Source organism: Lactuca serriola, chromosome 7, assembly GCF_051521515.1.
Source record: "Lactuca serriola cultivar US96UC23 chromosome 7, Lser_US96UC23_V15, whole genome shotgun sequence".
In the NCBI taxonomy this organism is placed as follows: Eukaryota; Viridiplantae; Streptophyta; class Magnoliopsida; order Asterales; family Asteraceae; genus Lactuca; species Lactuca serriola.
In genome coordinates this window covers 96,743,571-96,764,425 of record NC_136414.1, presented here as the reverse complement: position 1 = coordinate 96,764,425, position 20,855 = coordinate 96,743,571, and positions in this window count along the sequence as shown.

Sequence of the window (20,855 nt, the reverse complement as noted above, 5' to 3'; positions counted from 1 at the left end):
CAATAAATCGTTTTTGGATATGTTTTTCCACCCCAAAATGTAAAAACGGAAAAATATCGGCTGTAAATACTAACAATGCATTGAGATGATGCTAACGATGCCTTGAAATAAGTTCCACATGGCCTACTACCAATGTTCTACAATGATGTTACATGATAATGAGTCTCTAGTCGAAATAATATAATAGTATACTTATCTTATACAATAGGTTTATGCTAATAATGTATCAAAAGTTTGAGTTTGAATAAGTCACAAACATTTTTCTATGAAAATTAGATTACCATGAATCAATTTCTTACATAATAATTTATGTGGAAATATTCCATCTTTGAAATGTTAAAAATTTGACATTTTTGAAGATGTTCAAAAGACAAAATTTTCAAAACTAAATCAAATTGGTTCTAAAATTTCTAAAACTTTCTATTTCAGTCTTAGCTGAAGTCAAAGACCTTAAGACAAATTTTAATGAATTTTAGACAAGTTTAACTATTTTTCCACCATTTAATTCCGTTAAATCATCATAAAATTGTGAAAAATACAAATAACTTGGTGTTATAAAACATATTGTTGTGTGTGATTCGGTGAGTGAGTACAAGCGAGCATTGAATCGAAGTTTATCCATTCCTTTTACCCAAAGTGGGATAAAAGCGATATATGTGGGCCCCTGTATGATTTAGTGATGACACCTAAAGTGTTTGGCCAAGTCGGGACTAAGTTGATGTGTTCAATTGTAGTCTGCTGTCAGTCGTCGTAAATCGAAAATTAGGAAAAACACATACACTGAGAGAATGATTTAAATCCATGTCTCACGTCTGTACGATATCTAGAATGGAGCAATATATGATACCTTATCTAAAGGACACACTTCTGATAAGATCAGAGTTGACAGTGACTTTTGAAAGCTACGATTGGAGATCGGGATCTGAAGTCATACGCAGAATAACTATTAGACTTATCCAAGTGGAAGACTGTTGGATTAGTGTCTGAGTCCATAACTATTTTGGTATGTACTTGACCCGATGGTGCAAGGTCTTTTTGGGTTGCCTTCAGGAAAGCAACTTGATAGGATGAATTATAGAGAGAGAGAGGATTAATTATGATTTATTAATATATTATGAGAATAATATATTAAAGGAGAAATCATATTGTTTAATTAATATTGGTCAATAATTAATTAAAATTTAATTTTGTGGCTAAAAGAGATTAATTAAACTTAGAGCATTAGAACTATCAATTGTGTGATAGTTGAATATTGGGCTAATGGACTCCATATTAGAGGAGTGGACGAATTATATGGGGAAACCCATTAGAAATCTTCAAAGGCCTCTAAGGAGGGAGTCCATGGGCTGCTTAGGGCCTAAGTAGTCAAATTAGGGTTTTCTTGTTAGATAACCGTAATAGCCTTACTATATAAGGACCCCTAGGGCACCAAAAACATGGCTAAGAGTTTCTTAGGGTTTCTAGACGTTTTTTAGTGCCTCTCCTCTTCTCCTTCTTCGTCCTCTTGATCTTGGTGCTTGTGAGCCATTAGAGGTGTGACATTTGTGACACTAAGCTTTCAGAAGCCAATTACAAGGAGGAATTGAGATTGTTATTCCTGCATAACAATCAAGGTAAGATCTAAACCCTAATTCTTATGTTAATATCTATTATCAAAAGCTAGATCTAGGCTTTATTACTTTGGATGATTATTGAATGTTCATTAGACAAACTAGATCCAAAGCTTTAGGGTTTGCATGTACACCATAGGAATGATGTAGTGTAACGCCCGCAGATCCGGGGTAGTCAAATTAGAGGCAATAAGGGGTCGAAAAACGACATTTCGACAAAAGATTATTTAGAATAAATAATCTTAACCAAGTTGTAGAATATGTCACAAGGTTTCCGTACATATAAAGAACGCTAAAATCCGAGTTATAACGAAGAAGTTATGACCCGTCGAAGTTTCGCGACGGAACCGGCACGGTACCGGGAAGCGTAAATAGTGAATTTACGATAGAGTGAGATTTAGCCTTAGCGATCTAAAAAAAAGTCGTAGAGTATGCTAAACTAAGAACATCGATAAAAAGAACGTCCAAAACTGACTTCGTATGAAGAAGTTACGATTTTTTGAAGTTTCGGATTAGCAGTGTACAGCCCGAAATTCGAATGTTAGATCGAGCGGTTTTTAGCCGACACGACCTAAACAAGAATCGAAGATCTCGTCAAGAGTAGCGTAAATAGAAAAAGATGGGCGCAAACGGACGTCGGATAAAGAAGTTATGAGAATTTAACGGACCAATCATATCCCGGCCCGTTAATAATATAAAATTTAAGATCGAATCAAAATTAGCCGACGGAGTCTAAACAAAAGTTGTAGAATACGTTCCCACCTTCGCGTGGATATAAATAACATCGAAAACGGAGCTCGTATGCGAAAGTTATGATTTTTAGAAGTCGAGAGTGAAATTTGTGAAGTCTGTTGCTAAATCGATGACGTGGCATGATCTGGACCGTTGCTTGCTGATCACGCCTCGCATCCGATGATCGGCACAAAGTCTCGCATTACGCCCCACGTCCGAAGCTGGGTACGCCCAGCGTACTTGATCTTGTCCGGGTTCGAGAATGGGTGCGAGCCAGCTGGTGCAAAGCTGGCATTGTTATCTGAGGACTACGCCCCGCGTAGCCTCCCTACGCCCAGCGTAATGACCGAAGTATGGCACTATAAATAGAGGTGCGAAGTGCTCTGAAATTCTCACACATTTCTCATATCTCTCTCTCTAAACTTTCTCTATCTAGCTCATCTTAACCCCCCTAAGCCCTAGTTAAACCCCTTAGCTCCCGAGGGAAGCCCCGAGGCTCCCGGAGTCCCGAGAAAAAGAGCCTTTCGGTTTCGAAACGCTGCTCCAATTAAGTTCCGATTTTTTATAAAATTTGCTGTAAGTGAGCTACGCTTACGCAATTTTTAATATAGCTTTCAAATAATTATAGGAATGTTGTTAGGTCCTTAAAATAATTATTTTGGCTATTATTAAGAGTTATATCAAGCGTTATTAACGCTTATATAATAATAATAATAGTCAGACTATTAATTTGACGTGGTTGTCGTTAGACTAAACCCTAGTGGTATCGATACTAGGTTTTATCGAAGGAAAATTGTTTTAAGAGAATCGAAGCGCTGTCTGAATGCTGAGTCACCACCTACTCAGGTGAGTGCATAGTTACTTTAAGCTTACACATAGATATGATGTATTTTATATAAATTATGTACAATGTGTGTATACTGTCTGAATACTTGTTGTCTGTGCTCGGTGAAAGATTTTTATACATGTTTAAACTGTATACGTATTTTATATCTACAAAATGTGTTGGGTAAAACATGGGTAGATGAATTAGTTGATGCGAAATAAAATGATAAGAGATAGGTGATGATAAAGAGGTGATGATAATTAGGTGAGGATAGATAGGTGATGATGAACCGGTGATGTAGGATGAAAGATACTATAACCTTGTCCGAAAATTTGGAGATGTAGTCATCTATCAGAGTATAGGTAGCAACCACGGACTAATATAGACAACCCCGTGGAAACACCAGCAGGCTCATAACCTGTAGGTGATGAATTACGAGTTCAGGCGATGTTGTAACTACGTATTCATGCGATGATACTCTAACCCCATACTATAAATTACGAGTTCAGACGATGTTGTAACTACGTATTCGTGCGATGATACCCTAACCCTTGTTGGGCACGTATTGAGGGATTAATCCCTGAATCAATATTGTCTATGCGATGTAGGCGATGATCCTTAGGGAGAGTCCTTAGGAACAAACATATAAGGAAATGCGATGTAAGGAGATGAGAGTTAAATATGATGTAGGAGACGACCCTTAGGATAAATCCTTAGGGAAGGTACTTAGGAATAAAGAAGAGAATAGGGATGGGTAATTGGGTTAATTGTTTGATGATTGAACATAATAATTATATTATTGTGGGTTGAAAACCCTATGTACTCACCAAGTTTCCCAACCTCACCCACTCCAGCTTATTTATATCACAGGTGTCGATATGAAGTGACATTACACTAAGAGATTAAAGAGATGTAGATCACTAGTGTAAATAAATGTAAGTTCCGTTTATGCTTACGTTCTTGTATTGACAATGACATCCCAATGTTTTAAAATGAATAAAATACGTTTCTTCGAAAATGTTTTGATAACGTATTTATCAAATTTTTCAGGGAAAAAATTCCGCAACATTTTTATGAAAAGAAGTACTCTGATTTTTACAAAGCATAACCAAAATCGGTCTTTTCTGGCCGTGAAAATGGGGATGTCACATGTAGTGCTCAAAACCGATCACTTTTTGCATACTGGTGTGCATATTATCCATGTGCAACTTCACTTCACTAAGGTCTGCTTGAATCTTAAATAACAATACATCGTGATGGAGCTTTTCCAGCAGATCAGCAGCAGCATCGGACCAATGATAGGGTATAACTATTGGGTTTTATATACTATAACATTCATATGGTGCACATACAACCATAAATGCTTTGGATCTAAGTTTTCTCTAGTTATACATGCAAGAAAAATTATCCAAAGCATGATGCCTACAACTAGCATACAATTTGACATATAAATCATAAAAACTAGTTAGAAGATTACCTCTTTGTTTTAGGTTGTAGAACTTGGCCTTTCAAGAGTTTAGCATCCCAAGTGTTGTACCTCAAGCAATTAGAAACACCGTGAACAAGTGGTGGATAGTAGCTCCAAAACGACTAGGTTTTCACCTTGGAGTACTAGTAACCGATTTTGCAAGCTTAGGGGTTCAGTTGCTAGTTTGGAATCCTTAGAGTTTAAACTTGTAAAACTAATTTAGTTGGGCTTTTAATCCAATAACTCATTAGCCTTATGGTCTAACTCTTCATGTACTCTCACAAAGATTTAGTCACATCCTAATCAACATGGATCTTTAGCCCAAACTATAAATATCACAGATTTACATAATCAGTCCCTTAATGTAATTAGTCTCTTTTGATCACTAAATTAATTCCAAATTAATTCTTGATCAATACTAATTAAATAATATGATTTCACAATTAATATATTATACTTATAATATATTAATAAATCACAAATAACCTCTTTCTCAAATATCATCCTATCATATTGTCCTGGTGAAGGCAACCTGAAATGGACCATGCTACTCTCGAGTCAAGTACATACCAGTTATAGTTATGGGCTTAGACACCTATTCCAATAGTCTCCCATTTGGATAAGTCTAATAAATATAACTACAAATACAACTTGAAGAACCGACCAGCAATCGTAGCTCTCAAAAAGCCGTTGTCGAACTCTGAACAAATCAAATGACGCATCCATTAGATAAGGGATCATATATTCCTCCATTCTATATATCGTATGAAATGAGACATGGATTATAATCATTCTATCTGTTCATGTGTTGTTTCCCAATTTCCGATTTATGAAGACAGACTAATTGAACAAATCAAATCAGTATAGGCTTGGCCAAGAGCTTAGGGTTGTCATCACTAAATCATCGAAGGGCCCACATATATCGCTTCTATCCCTCTAAGGGTAAAAGGAATGGATAAACTTCGACTCATATGCTTGCTCAATTTACTCATCAAATCACACACAACAATATTTTTTATAACACCAACTTACTAGTGTGTTTACACTCATCAATGTGCAACCGATTTGTAAACTGCAACTCATATTTCTCTGTTTCAAGAATATAAGATATTATCGTCTCATAATCACTCGTGATAAAATCCATGAATTGATTCAAATGAGCGTGGGTGTATTCCAATTCTCCAATCTTATTACAGGAGTACTCATGAACACTACAGCAAAATCGCGCCATGTCTAAACACCTTAGACAATATACAATCGGATTCATGACAGCCTTGCTTCAATATCTCCTTCTAAAGTATGATCGGTTGTGGAGGTTTGAATAATCTTATTATTCGGGAATTCAAAACATGCAAAGTGAAACACAAGAACAATTGAATCCAATATGGTCTCAAAATTTTTGAATATAAATAAACCACTTATTATTTAATCACGATATTGATTACATATTATTCATGGTATATTGTTTCGATTAATCAACTTAATACTTAAAGTAAAACAATAGTTATCCCATGCTACAAGCATACACACTATGTTTACATGTGGTCCTTTTTCTTTGTGAAATAGATCAATTGAAAATTTTCCAATGATGCTCATTTCACAATTCCAAATCCTTATTGTAAGTGTAAGAATTCCATATTCTTGTCACCGCTAGAATATGTTAGATTCTAATCTACCATGCAATGTTTCTTTTGTATTGTCAAGGTACAAAAGTCACAGACACTTTGCCAACGATATTACCAACTATTCCTTTGGAGATTGTTACAAGAACAATTCCATGGAAGCGAAGTCTCAGATTCAAGGTACACTCCTTTGAATATCCTTCTTGCATTAAATTTTCTAATCTTACATAAATTTTTTTACTAACTTCCACTTGTGTAAACATCTACATATTTCCATTTTGACAATCACTTCTGAATAAGAGTTGCCTCTTTTCAGAACATGTCAATATGTTCATTTCCAAAATTATAATATACTTCCAACTGTCCATAAGCAACCAATCTTTGGTAAACCTCATATTGTCCTCAACAATTGCTTAACTATTTTAGTCATATCTTGTTCTAGTCCCTTTTCCTTCTTAATGCCCTAGGCATTTGGAAAATTAGAACAAATTAATGTTATATCATATGTAATCAATCCTATATACTAAGTATATGGAATTTCATACATAATGTCTCACATAAAGACATAATACTCTATCAGTCTCTTGCTATAATATTTTCATATATAGAATTTCCTTATGTTGAATCATCTCAACATAACATTCATATATGTCCTTGAATAAATTTGGTCAAAATCTCAATCTAGACTTTTAGATTTGAAATGAAGTATGAGTTCCTCTCCCTTAATTATAGGAAAACAACTTTTCAAACTCTGCAACTTTGCGAATCGAAACTTTTGTTTTGTATAATTAACATTACTAACTCGCAACACTTCGTATAATAATCATGCTCCCACTATCATGATAATTATATTCTTACTAGCATAACACTTATGCTCCCACTAGCTTTGATATATACCCATAAATCAGCTAGACTTCTAGAAATCAATACTTATTGAATTTCTTTCCAAAGTTTAGATTTTTGATACGAGATGCTTCGATAGGCCTTTATCTAAGCTCATCCACCTTTTATAAGAAAGCTCATATGTCTGTCTGAACTATTTTAGAACTTAAGGCAATAAGTACCGAATGTTCAAACTATTTGCCTATTCTCTCAATTCGAACCATGAAGAGGGATGCCGTAATCATAATCAAATTTGAGAACGCAATTAACACAACTACTATCTTCTTAATATCTACTTAGTGAAAGAGTTTCCTCACAATAATTTTCATTAAATGGAGAGAAACCTTATGACACTTAGATTTTATGGTGTATGTGTTCCTATCCATGTAAATTTGTTATTTCCTAACCATTATCATAGGATAAGGTCTATGAAAAATTCAAACTCATATAGACTGAACATGTTCAGTCTTAATTTCTTTCCATTTAGCAGCACGAGGGCCTACCATGTCTTCCAAGTTGTTGAGTAAATCACCCTTGCTGATCAATGAACTTTCATTGATCAAGGTGCATAGCCTTATACAAACAATTGAGAACTCATAGAGCTCACATGCATATTCAACTTTAACTGAAATGGGCACAAACACAAGAATATGTTAAACACGATAGGTTACAAACCTCAAGTCGTTTGATGGTGATAAACAATAGGTTTTATTCTTGATTAGTTCTTGAAACTTTTCAATATCTTTAAGACTCCCACCGACCTCTCGACATATAAGATTCTTTTTTCAAGAACCGTTCCTTGTCAAAAAAAATATGAAAGAGTTAGTGAGGATTCTTACCAAGAATGACACTTCATATAACTGGTCTTAGTTGGTCTTTGTTTTAGCCAAAACATCACAACTACCAATTTTGAAATATGCAAGAGTTAGAAAACATTTCTATTCCATATTTCATGATGTGTTATATTCTACTTAAGATAAGTCACTCAAGGAAAAATCTTGGAGTAGGACTCTAAGACTTGATTTTGGAACAAAGTATGATTCACGTTTTTTATTTAACCATTTCAACCATTTCAACAATTTTCCATTCTTCTTCTTAGTCATACAGGTGCACTAAGGTGTCCTTATAGGATCAATTGTGATATGGTTTCAGATAATCATTAAGATGATCATAAACCACGATACTAAAGTACTCTCCTTTCCTTTCAGATTGGAGAAACTTTTATCTTTCTGCCTAATTTGATTATTCTTATTCGTCCTGCTATACATTGAAACCTTTTCAATGATTCAGAATTACACTTAAATCTTTTAAGCATAATCATATTCTCTAAACTCTTAGTAAATCATGACGAATAGTCTTATCGTTCCTTGTGGTGGACCTGGACCAGTGCACAACCATGTGAACTTGATCCCCTAGTCCTTCACTTAACTCACATATATATGTGAACAAGGGATAAGTCTTAATTTCCTAAAGACGAAAATTATCATTCATCATACGATACAAGTTGCACGATTCCAAATTTTTGTCCAACTGAAACTTGGGTGATGAAAATCTTTCCTTATTTGGTAAATTTTGACACTACCAGAAACGAAAGAATTAAATCCATTTTAAACTTTGCTAACAATAGAAACACAAAAACATCAATTTTCAAAAATGTCATTGCAAGGAAATATAAAATAAGATAAAATCAAGATTTTTCTATTTTTATAAAATGCGGAAAACCTTTTCCTTACAACGCAAGTACAAATGAAAAATATGTAACTACATATTTCTAACCAATCTATGATAACTCCTAAGTAGCAGCTCAAAAATCAAATCTTCGAACCAGGCGATCAAAATCCATCTCTTCGCGATCAGATTCAGCTTACTCTTCCTTTAAGCTTCCTTTCTTTTCTTCGATCCTACAAAACATCAAAATGTAATTTCATTACATCATGTATCAAGAATCTCAAAATAGGAACTTAATACAGTTAGATAGTGGACCTACGTGAAGCAGAGTCAAACTTTCTGACTTTACCATCCTTATGGTCCTTCGGGTAGATACAACAACTTCACATCCAATGCCCCTTCTCTTGGTAGTAGAAACAAACAGACTCTTTTGGAATGGCACATGGGACAATCTCAGACTTAGCCTTTCTTTTTACCATTTGGTCAAACTGATTGACCATGGCCGACCCCATTCCATTGGGAAGAGAAGACTTTTCTGGACTTCCAATGTTTCCATTGTCAATGTCCATGGAAGTTTGGGAAGTAGATCTTCCAATCAAATTTTCATTACCAGTGCGTGAAATCATTGTTGATTCAGCAACAATTAGCAAATAGGTAAGATCGATAATGTTCATGTCGCGGTCTTTCATATATTAATCTCTAATGAACTCACTATATGACATAGGAAGTGATTGAAGAACCAAGTCAACAGCCAACTTCCTCGACACAACGACTCCTAACATTCCCAGCCTATCAATGTGTGACTTCATCTCCATGACATGTACACACAGACCTTCCATATTGGTGTTTGCTCGCCAATCGGTCTTCAGTAACCTTGAACTTTTCAAGTCGACGAACATGTGGGTTAGGGAGAAATATTGGAGGAGGTGGAGGAATTCAAGTATGATTTCCATTTCCAAGATCCAATCGTGGGACATCATCTTCATGAGGAAAATTATTTCTAAAAGATTCGGGAAGACCATAGTTGTCAGAACTAGACATCTAAAAGGGAGAAATTCAAGTTTAGTTTATTTAAGTCCTTAATATAACACCCAAAAAGAAATATTAAGGTTTGGACCCAACACAATATTCTAAAATTCGGAAGAGGGATGACGTAATCCAACTGCAGAATATTTCAGGGTATGTAAATGACGATTTACCAATTTCCACCATGAAAAATAAAAATAAATATTAGGTTTTAAATGAATTGAAATTCCTAGATTCTTTGAGATTCATTGAAATTTTCAATAGCATGTTAAATCTCGATTATGCCCTTCAAGTTTGTGACTGGGATACTGAGGATCACAAACAAAGTGTGAATAACCATGCAAATTAGCTTTGTACACTCGAAGATATTTATCACCTAATCAATGTGTCGGTTAACCACACACGCTCCATTAATCTATGATAATCTCCAAGCTACCCATTTCCATCCTACATTAGTCCCAGATTAGTGTGTCGGTTAACCACACATGCTCCATTAACGACTAATAAGGTGCGATGTGCAATTTCATGGGTTACCATCAATTCACATTTTTCCTAGGTAACTAAGATTTTGGAATTTATAAAATATTTAGTTACTTGGTATTTCATTATACTTTTAATGGAAGTTTGTGTCCTATCCTACCCGTTCGGCTAACGACCCTCCACTAGTCAAGAGTACAGTGGGTAAGAGTGTATACCCACTGGCGGTCATTTTATAAGTCGTTTCCTTAAACACCCCTTATAGACTAGCTTCGTGAATGACGCCTACTAACAGTAAGACTGACTTTTTAACTTATATATATATATATATATATATATATATATATATATATATAATACTAAGCTTTTAATTTCATATAGTATAAGGGTGTATTTTAAATATTTCAAATACTAGGTGGTTTTATCTATTAATTAAACTAGAATTTTAATTTAATTAAACTCAAACCGTATAATTATGGATTTCTTAATACTCTTTTAATTAATTATCAATGAAGCCATAATTAAACCCTTTAATTCTCAATTTAAGATATGAAGTCAAAAAGTTTAGTATTTAATATTTCTCAATTAAAACTTTTTTAATAAATTTTTAAATTCCAAAACTTGAGGGCAAGCTTTGAAAATCTATTTGTTCCATAAAAGAGATTTTCCAAGTTCCATAACTTGAGGGCAAGTTATGAAACTTTTTAATGCCATTTGAAACAAACATTGAAACCTTTCAAGACTCTTGGATTGCATAACTTAAGGAGTTAATTTTTTTTCATGAATGAGACTTTTCATATCCATAGATCAATCTTTTAAAACAATAAATAATCATATCATTTTATCTTTTACTGAATTGACGTAATTCAACTCTTGTAGCAAAATGATTCAAAATTTACAAATAATTAGTTATTCACAAAATCAAGTAATTATCTAAAAATTTGGCAATGATCATGTTATTACATGGGGATAATAATTACCATATCAACAAAATAACATTTTATGAACCAAAACAGTTTGTGGTAATGATCCTAATCAAAACAGGCCAAAAAAACTCAAAAATACTACAACCAGACTACCCAACTCGTTGATTCAAGGCATGGACTCACCGATTTCATGATGAACTTGTCGAGTTCATAAGTGGACTCGGCGAGTTCACCTTGGCAGGGTGTAGAAAAGCAGTTTTTTCAACATTGAACAATAAACATATGAATCTATATGAAAGAAAACACCCATGGCTCTGATACTATTGTTGGGTTTTATGTACTATAACATTCCTATGGTGCACATAAAACCATAAATGCTTTCGATCTATGTTTTCTCTAGTTATACATGCAATAAAAATTATCCAAAGCATGAAGCCTACAGCTAGCATACAATTTGACATATAAATCATAAAAGCTAATTAGAAGATTACCTCTTTGTTGTAGCTTGTACAACATGGCCTTTCAAGAGCTTAGCACCCCAAGTGTTGTGCCTTAAACAAGTCACAAACACCATGAACAAGTTTTGTATAGTGAGAGAGAGGTTATGAGCTCGAAAACGGCTAGGTTTTCACCTTGGAGTACTAGTGACCGATTTTGCAAGCTTAGGGGTTTAATTTATAGTTTGGAATCCTTAGGGTTTAAACATGTAAATCTAATTCACTTGGGCTTTTAATCCAATAAATCATTTGCCTTATGGACTAACTTTTCATGGACTCTCACAAAGATTTAGTCCAATCCTAATCAACATGGATCTTTAGCCCAAACTATAAATATCACTAATTTACATAATCAGCCCTTAAAAATTTAATTAGTCCCTTTAGATCACTAAATTAATTCCAAATTAACTCTTGATCAATACTAATTAAATAATTTGATTTCAAAATTAATATTTTATACTTGTAATATATTAATAAATCATAAATAACCTCTTTCTCAAATATCCATCCTATCAGATTATCCTGGTTAAGGCAACCCGAAATTGACCATGCTACTCTCAGGTCAAGTACATAGCAATTAAAGTTATGGGCTTAGACACCTAATCCAACAGTAACAACAATGAAAAATGAAACAATGAAACTGAACAATCTGAAAAATAAAGAAGGAGATGGAATCAATGGAATAAGTTGCAAATGACAAATCAATCAGAAGATTGCCCGGGGAAGTGGTTCCTCTCAAACTGAAAATCAAATCTCATGAGCCAATACAATATTAACAAAATTACATCATATCCAATCTTACATATTCCTTGCTTATTCATTCTATCTGATGGCATAACTAACTAATTAGCCAGTTTCCTTTTTTGCCCTCATTCCCCTTCTAGAATATACTAGCAATGGCCTTTGTGAGTCATACTTTGTACTAAACCATTAAAAGAAAATGGATTGGATCAACAAATTATGGTTGAAACAAAATAGATCCTACTGAAAATCATGATAATCAATAAATTAAAAGAAAGATATACACAATTTAGAAAAGTGGAGAGACTCGCTAAAAGATATTGTATCTTGATTCGATTACGCATGAATGTTGTCAAATCATGAACCGTTCCATCTACTAATCACTTGAATCATCGTGGTTTGGCTCTGATACCACTTGTGTGAAAACTCGAAATTTCTAGCTTTCATTCTTCATTGTTATTAAAGTTAGCTTCATTTTGCTATTTTATAATGAAGTTTTGGGTCTAAAAGAGTACTTAAAGCTTAGTATATTTGAGATACGTGTCGGACGATGGGTTAGATTGGGTGTAGCATTGGAAAAACGGGCCAAACACAACAAACCAGGTGTGTGCGGCCAGCCAGCCGCACACAGGCCAACCACACACACCTCCAGCCGCACTCACCCTTCTATATATACTATCCTTGGTCATTTTGATCATTTCTTACACTTCTACATAGCAAGGACCCGAAAATTCTCTCAAGTAACATCCGGAAAGGTAACATCTTTCACCAAGAACACCAAGAACACCATGTTTTCTGGCAGCACACACCTTCTGGCAGCACACCTGGCCGCACACATGGCCGCACACACGTGCTGGCAGCACACCTGGCCGCACACCTGGCCGCACACACATATATAATGTGTATTTTGGCCATACACTCTCTTGTATAGCCTTATAACCCTTCATACAATCGTATATGGTTGTAACACTTCAATATAAGTGTTTACTAGTCCCTAAGATGGTCCCAATTCAAAACATAGTTGTTCATAACACTAATCATATTCATATATGTATCAATATATGCTAAATAGGATTCGCATGTGTACTCAAGTCACCACTTGGCACTTGGCAACTAATCCAACATTGTCATCAGAACCACTCACTGCAGGTGAGTTCATACCCCTAAATTAACCTTTGAAATACTTTAAATGCTCTAATGGAGGGGAATACAAGTTGAACAATTATAGTTATTATATCAATCACATGTGATTAATGACTACCAAGCAAATGGTTTTCTTACTTTCCAAAGTATTTATCAAACTGGTTTACCTCAAACTGTCTTACAAACTCCTTTAATTGTCAAATTCTTTTACTTAAACTCTTTTAAACTTATATTCTGTGTATCTGTATAGATATAGTTATATAAGTAGGATTGAAAAGACTTTGGACAGCTAGTCTACCCTGCTTCCTGTTCTTGTTTGATAGTGGTCTTAGGGTATCAAGGTTTGTTGTCCGAAGGTCGGTTGAATCCTAGTTATATATTATGTATATGTATATAGATATAAAAGGTTATTTCTTTCATTCAATTCCATGCCCTTGGCTAGCAAGGGTATACAAATATGTTCATACATTACTAGTAAGCTACCATAGGGGTAGTTTAGGAAGATATTATTACTAGAACAATGAAACATACAATGAGTCAGTTCATACATGAGTCAATACATACTATGATGAGAATCAAACATGAAACAGAGTGATGAGAAACAAACAATAGACACTATGATGAGAAACAAACATACAGACTAGACAGAGAAAGAACACACAATACAGCTAGCACACAAGTCACATTTCATATACATTAACCACATTTATGTGAGCCATTAAGCAGGGAATGGCACTACTTGCCATGACTGTTTTTGTATCAAAATCTCCTTCATTGGGGAGCGTATTGAGTTTGCGTATAGATCTATATTGGATTGACTATCCTACACCTTGTTGCTCGCTACAGTGGGACTTGCAATTCTACGGGTGCCAAACGTCATTTTTACGACATCTTACATTGTCGTTTTCAGCTAAGTCGGTAGCAAGATACACGCCGATCATATCTTACCTTAAAATTTACATTTGGTTTAAGGTAGTTACTACATTATTAGTTACTAGTTACTATATTACAGTACTATAACATTTTCCATTTACTTTTTACTTTGTGATGTTCACACAATAAACAATAATGTAAAAACTATATTTTTGGTTAATGATAGTTAGATTTGGGAAAATACACTTTTACAAGAGACACACACACAAGTACTAGATGCCTTGGTAGAAGGCTACTTTCAGTAGAAAACATAGGGTTTTCTAGGAGAGTTCAATCAAATACAAAATTTTACAAACATACACAGTACATCTTATAAAACACCTTACAAATGCTTTCATACAAACACATACACTAACATACTTATGATCTCACCAGCTTTAAAGCTGATACTCACTTTCAAAATAACTTGTATTCCCAGGTCGCCAGTAGACACGTACAGGTGCCATGTTTTGAGAAGAAGGAGCTCGTTCAAGACTCCTCTTTTATTTTGATGTATATAATTTTTGGTGTCTATATAACTTGACGGAACACACTTGTATGAAATTATACTATTAATGCAATGGATGATGTTGTTGCTTGTTTACTACTTTGCATTGTTGTGATACTGTACATGACGTCCTCCACCCCAGAATGTTTTCGCCATTCATCGGTTTTAAGGGTGTGACAAATTCGTATCAGAGCATTGTTTATAGTGAATCGAGTGTATCAACCCATAAAAGATATACGAACTATAAACACAAGCGGGATTTAAAATACTCTGATAAAGAGTTTATACTTTTAAATAATAAAATATTTAACCAAGTATACATACCTGCATTCATACTAAAATCAGTGTCACTAGGACAGAAAAAAAGTATTACGATTGTTGGACAGCACAAGTGGATTTAGAGACATATAGTCAAAACTGGGAAGATATAGCCTGATCAACTATATTATCCGAGGGTTGACTAGCATGTGCCTAAGTGTGGTTGTGAGGTTGCAACAAGTCTAAAAACTTACCAACACTACTACAACAAGATCAGTAGAATAGAACATTAAACTTAAAATACTATAGGAGTATTTTGTGTTACAATAATCACTTATCTGAGAATTAAAGGTCTTTATTAGTATGTCAATAGTTTCTTAGTGGATACATTACGAGTATATTTGCCTAGGATGTCATAGCCTTAGAATCTGTAAATCTTTGCTTTACTTCCTGTTCTTGTGTGATTGTGGGCTTAAAGTTAGGATTCACTTATTCGAAGGGCTATCCTGTCATGAGTACATATAGCTGGTATGCACTAAACGTGTATTGGAGTAACTGATAAAGATCATCTAATAATTATCTAGTTAGTTTGTCTATTACTTATTTCCTTATCCCTATTCTCGCATAGATTAAGTGGCTGGATTCCATATCCCTAGAGATTCGTACTTCCCCAATCACGGCAATCTAGGATGGCTAGAAGATGAACCGGAAGATGATCACCCAATTCCTTTGGATGATCATGAAGCTGAAGGCTTTTCTGATGATTCTGGCTTAGAGCCTAAAGTCAACAACCTACCTCAAGTAGGTCAGGCTCCAAATAACAACCCCCGACCCACATTCTGTCACACCCCCGAACCAGACGGCGGAAACGTCCGGGGGCTGTTGTGACTCAATTGTATACCATAACATTGAATATATATGAAACATAACAACATTCGTCACCATTCATTAATATAGTACAACCAGTAGCGTTTACATGACATACACTGTTTAAATATTACATTCCCAAAAATAAATTGTTCGACTCGTACATAAACAAACTGCAAGCCATCACTGAATATGATTTCCTTTGATTCAAGGGTTTCCTGAGAATACAAGTATTTTGAAAAACGTCAACATATGGTATGTTGGTGAGTTCATAAGTTGTATTTGAAAAACAATGTTTCGTATCGTTTGAAAACCACCAGAAAATCCGATATTTTCTTAAAAGAGAAGCTTTTGAAAACGGTTATGAAGATCCATAAGTATGCTTGTTTGTTTCTATACTTGTAGCAATTGTTCACTAAAATTGTATGCATTTCGAATCCGATATGTATTGAAAAACCTAGGAAAACCCGATGTTTTCCTAATCCTTTGAAATCCATTAAGTTGCGTTGAAACCATTACAAAAATAGTAGTCTCATTCCCAGGCGACGTTGGATTATTTTTGAGCATGATTAATTACTACAAAACCGCATTACACAAACGCCCAGTTTATAGCAATACTAACGATCCCGAAGGCGTCGTCCTTACTAATCACGTTATCCAGCCGCCCTGACTACGTGTCGTCCCACATCCGAAGAGAAAGAGGACACGAAGGCCTCGATGACTCTATTAGCCGGTTGGGGATAATATGTGTACGAGGAGTCCCCGACCCGCCTCGCAAAAATATGTAGACTTTACTAGCAATACCAAAGGACCCTTGGGGACCAGTGGTATACGAGCCATTGAAAGTCCCTCTACGTTGTGCCAAGTCGGTGAAACCCAACACTTCGTAGAAAAATAGGTCTTCGGGCCTTAAGATCAGGTCATTGGGCTAGCTAGGCCCAACAAACAAGATTTTACACTTTTGGGGCCCAAAGATGGTGCGTAGACGTCTGTGCACACTCGTATGTAGGTTAAGTTCCCAAACGTTATTTGTATGCATCGTAGTGTCGCCATGTTAGTAGTTTCGGATTTTCATTGGTTCGAGACCGAACCAATTCGTTTTACAACGATTTTGGTATTGTAGTGTATTGTGTTTCGTCGATAGTCGCGGTACCATTATTTGGTCAAATTGCATGCATTGAATTAGTCTTGAAAATTTTCTGTTTTCAGCCCCTCCTTGTTTGTAAAATTTACTTTTTCAACCCTTTACTTAAATACTTTCCGGTTTGGTCCTTAAATCAATTTTCTTGACATTTTAACACCAAAAATTATTGAAATAAATATTTTTCAGCATATTTTTCATAGAAAACAGCTTAGGTCCCTGGAATTTCAGTTTTCTCGGTTGTAACCCTTCTTTTCGCAATTTTGACAATTTTGGACCAAATTGTGAAATATTTGCAACTTTGGTCCTTTTTAAATTTAAAAAGCATTTTAAACCTTTGAAAAGGACTTGGATTACTTATGGTCCACTGTTTTACAGAAAATCACAGTTTTGGCCCTCCAAAACAGAAAAATTCGCATAATGGGCCTCATTGGGCCGAAAATGTCATTTTTAGCCCATTAAGCTTGAAATTTATATTTTTAATCCTCTAAATGAGTAAATTTCCAGAATTTGTTTTATTGAAACTGTTTTGGCACACCTCATCCATCAGAATTCGTGATATGTCAATTTGGATCCTTGATTTTGTATTTTTCACATTTTAGGCCCAAAATTTGTGTTTTTAGCCCAAAGAAGATTGTTACTAAACTACTTAGCCATTTTTCTTGCAACACTTTGTATGTAGAAACATATTTGATGCAAAAATCATTTGACATAAGATATATCTCGGTTTTGAGGGGTTTTATGGCTAGATCTAACATTTTAGCACACAAAAGCATACATGTAAGCATGGAAATCATACAAGGCATACAAAACACATATAGATCTACACCTTCACTTGTATTCCCCCCCCCCCCCCACAAAACTCATAAAAACAGAAAATAAGGGGTATGAAGCTCACCTTGGGTGTGGGGGCTCGGTTTTGCAAAGAAAATGGAAGGAAAATGAAGTGATTTTTGGCCTAAGCACCCTTTGGTGAAGATTTCGACCTCTAGGATGCAAGATCACAAAAATGAATGAATTTAGAAGAGATTTTAATGAAGTAGAGGGAGTTAGATCATAAGTTAAACATTAACTTACCTTAGATGGTGAATTTCTTTAGAATGATTCTTATGCTTCAAGCCAAATTTTCGAGACTTTTGAATGGAGTGGAAGGATGATTTCTTGAGTAATTTGGAGAGAGTTTGTGAAGTGTGTGTGTGTGGGTTACTCTCGGCTGAATCAAGAAGGAAGAGGGAGGGAGAGAAGAAAAGACCTTGAGGTGATGTTTGCATGGAAGAATGAGAATGCATGGATGTTTGAAGGGTAATGCTTAGATATCCTCCATACAAAGATGATGTGCCATGCAAGAAGTCAACTCCTCCCTTTTATTTGGGCTTGGGCCGAGAATGGTGGGGGAAAAGAGGATGTTTGGGCCATAAATGCTTAAGCCCAATTTTCATGGTTAAATTGAGTGATTTTTGGTCCAAATAAATATAAAGGTGATTTTTATGACTTGTTAGGGTCAAATTAGGTTAATTATGGTTCATAGTCATTAATTTATTTCATTCTAGGCCCAATATGGCCCAAAATGTTGAAATAATTTAGTGTGGGTCCAATTAGAGCCCAATTAGGGTTCTAAGCCCATGATAGTCTATTTGGAAGCTTATTGGCCCATTTGGATCCAATAAGGAAGTTCTAGTCCAAGGTGTACCTAAACAAGAACTTCTAGGGTTTCCAATTGTTTGATGACTATTTGTAGTACTTGTATGATGTATTTACTTGAAGTTTTTGAAGTTAAAATCATAGGTGTTACACATGTTCTTAAGCTTTTGATTCACATTAGCTTGAGTGTATAGATTACATGACACAAAATTTCCAGTTGTGACACATTCCAAGGACCCACACCTCTATGGGCAACAAATTTGAATACCTGGAGCCATGAACAAGGTCAACCCATTCCCTACAATGGAGACAGAAGTTTCTACAACATCACTGATGGTGGTTCTGCTGACAGAGTCCTACCCATTATGGTTAGTAGGATGTCTTGGAACACGATATTGGGGCAATCATCTATCAACCGAATCTTGGAGATCGATGCCAACATGGGTGTTAAAACTGTCCACATTCATCAACTGGAGTCTGCTCAGGAAAGGGCTCAGGTCAGCAATGCAATGCTTCAGAGGGAGCTTGCTGAAACCCGAGCTGAAGTCAGGGAACTTCGAGCTCAGCAAGCAATATCGGATAGGCGTTTAAGGGACATCAAGCATCTTCTGTCGGATTCGAGGACTCACTCTAGCAGTTCTCGTCGTCGATAGAATCTTATTAACATTTCTTTTGGATATAACCCAGTTATGTAAAAAAAAACTTGAGGCTAATTTCCTATCCTTGTAAATCTTAGACCTGTTAGGTCTTGATTAGGTCATAGTTCTGTCAAAATTTTCCATCTTGGTTGATGTAAGACCTACTTCTAGGTCATTTTTCCCAAACTCATTACATCTATAATTCCAGTATCTTTGACATGTGTCTAATCTAATGGAAATTATCATCGAAATTGCTTTCGTCTTCATTCATACCATATTCATTAAATTATGCTGTTGGGCGATGGAGAGTTAGTCCATGAGTCATCCTCATCAACTTTCCTATCAAATTCTTATCAATATATATATATATATATATATATATATATATCTTTCTAAACTTTCAGTTAAAAGATGCCTCCGCACAAATCACCAAGAAACAATCCTCCACCACCACCTATTTCTCAATTTGATACAGCAGCCCTCAATGCTGCTGTAGCTGCAGCTGTGGCAACAGCCATGGCTGAATATCATTCCTCATGTTCCACTGGAGGAGGGACTCCTATTCCAACTATACAGGTTGAAACCCCTGTGCACTCGAAAGAGTGCTCCTACAAAGATTTCACGAACTGCAAGCCATTGTCCTTTAAAGGAACCGGCGGAGTCATTGTAATCTCGCAATGGTTCGAGAAAACGGAATCGGTTTTCGCAATCTGCTCCTGTCCAGAAGGGAGCAAGGTGAAGTTCGCAGCTTGCACCTTTGAAACCAAAGCCCTAACGTGGTGGAATGGCCATGTTAAGTCACTATCTCTTCCAGTGGCAAATGATATGGGTTGGGATACTTTGAAAGACCTCATGAGTGAGGAGTACTACCCGAGGGGCGAGATTCAAAAGCTGGAGGAAGAACTTTGGCGCCAAACCATGAAGGGATCTGACATCGTCGCATATACCGCCAGGTTCCGTGAACTGGTGGCCCTCTGTCCCAATATGATTCATACAGAGGGAAAGAAGATCAAAAGGTTTATATGGGGGCTGGTGCCACCATACCAGGGCAATGTTTTATCATCACGCCCTACTACATTCGATAGTGCCAAGCGATTGGCACAACAACTAATTGACCACGGGGTCCGTACCCCGGCAGCAATAACCACCCTAGCCATCTCAGAACCCGCAAGAACCGCAAAGTCCAAGCGGAAATTCTGGGATGACAAGAAAAAGAATAAGGCTTCCAAGAAACAACAGATCGTGGCAGTTCATGCTGCTACAGCACCTGCC